Source organism: Chrysochloris asiatica, unplaced genomic scaffold (genome assembly GCF_000296735.1).
Source record: "Chrysochloris asiatica unplaced genomic scaffold, ChrAsi1.0 scaffold00006, whole genome shotgun sequence".
Classification (NCBI taxonomy): Eukaryota; Metazoa; Chordata; class Mammalia; order Afrosoricida; family Chrysochloridae; genus Chrysochloris; species Chrysochloris asiatica.
Window position 1 is genome coordinate 13,258,392 of NW_006408524.1, and position 2,026 is coordinate 13,260,417.

Below are 2,026 nucleotides of genomic sequence, written 5' to 3' on the forward strand. Positions count from 1 at the left end.
GGAAACTCTATACAGGATCATTATGAGTCGAAAGCAACCTGATGGCATTTCACAATAAAAACCCGTTTCCAAGAAGACTGGTTTTTTTTGGTTTTGTTTTTTTTGGCTTTTGAAGGAATATTTATTAACAAGGTAGATAACATATGATTATTTAACATGGATTTTTAGGCCACTGCAGCTAAAAGAAAACCACCCGTTCAATGGGTAAAATGACTTGCTTTATATGTACACACTTTAGAGCATTTGAAAAATACTGTAATTATAATGTCAGAAGTTCAGAATTTGAATAGGTAACAATGTTCTGTTTCAAAACAGGATCAGAAAAGTCTTTTAAGAATCATTTGATAGTTCTCATCTCATCTAGACAGGACTGATGAAAAGATATGGGGATAAGATTCTTATGATTCAATAGTGAGCAATTATTATTATGACTAATTGCAACTGTCACAATTGTAAAGGTAGATGTTTTGTAACAAAAAAGGAAGGAGTAGTTAATCTTACATTCCATTAACAAAGGACCCTACGACCATGAAAGGAGAAGAGCATGACAGGAACATGGGACCCTATCCAGAGAAGCAGCGACACCAGAGATGGAGGCAGAGATGACAACATGGAGAGAGGGAACAGCTGAGGACTCTAGATTCACTGAAAGAGACGGACTGAATGCTGGTGGCCAAGAGGCAAACTTGCAGAATGTGCCCTGTTTAAATGAATATATATATATATTCCTGAGTGTTTTTATGTACATCCAAAACCAACAAACAACAACAACAACAAAAATCACCCAGAGGGAATAGAAGCAAATACTGTTGAATGATGATGCACAGAGGAGATTGTAAGCATTGCAATGAAGCAATGAGTGCAAAACCAATGTTCTCCTATGTAAACTATCATTCAATTCACAATAAAAACTTTAAAAAAAAAAAGAATCATTTGAAGCTTAGACAAAAAATTCCACAGTTCCATTCCAAGGATCCCTCTATAGTCTTCACGGTTCAGATGATAGGAGGGATGCTTCAGCTCAACCTTTCAGAGACGGTAGGTAGCCCAGCTTACAGGATCTCATCAACCAGGAGAAAGTTGGTACCAATCACAGTACAGAAGTGAAGAAGCTGATTCTTTACACAATAGTCATCCCATATGCCTGCTTCTACTGACATCATTGGTTCATCTGTGTTCAAGTCAACACTCACGAGTTGACCAGATTCCGAATGTTCTGTTTGAACTTTTTACAGTGTTACCTGAAGGTCAGAACTCGAGTTCTGAACAGAACCTTGGGGATAATGAGCAATGTGTCAGCAAATGTTTGGACTCCAAGTTGGGCCCTGCCCTTGATGCTGGGTTTGTGTTTCGTCAAAGCTTCTGCCATTGCCCCTTCCACTTCACCTGCACTGGGAACCACACATGCCATCATCAACAGCATTTTTGATGGCCCTCAAGCCATCTCATATTGCATCTTTGATTTGAGTGAATGTGAGCTTATTTAGTATTTTGATCAAGAATGTGACAGAGCCTGGGTTATTGCACTTCCCAGTGAAGGTAAACTTCTCTTCTCCCAACGTATACCCATAGATGAACCCTGTGGGCCCCCAAACAGTCAGGATTTAGGTCATCTAAAGAAGTTAGAGCCACAGGCAAGTGTCAGCCTCTTCATGTGTATCCATTTACTCTGCGCATCTAAGGAAAAAGGGTCAATTCCTTTTTCACTTTAAATGTTTATTTTGAATTATGTGATAGTTTACATGGGAGAACATTAACTTTACATTCATCCTATCGCATATTATTTCATTGCCATGGTTACAATCCCCTCCATGCATCATCAACCAACCAAAGGGTATACCCTGGAAGCCTGCCCCCAGGTCATCAGCACACAGCCCCTCTCCCTCTCTGGGTCTAGAGTACCCAGCAGCTCCATCTCTCCACGTCATTTTCTCTGCCTCCATCTCTGGCATCACTGTTTCTCTAGGTAGGGTCCTGCATTCCACTTTTCTACCTTAATGGTCCCAGGGACCTCCACTCATGAACT

General features: G+C 40.3%; 1 pseudogene; it reads right to left on the minus strand.

The window, feature by feature from the left end:
- Window positions 1-1,016: 1,016 nt before the first annotated feature.
- Window positions 1,017-2,026, minus strand: part of LOC102825664 — a 22,221-nt pseudogene continuing 21,211 nt past the window's right edge.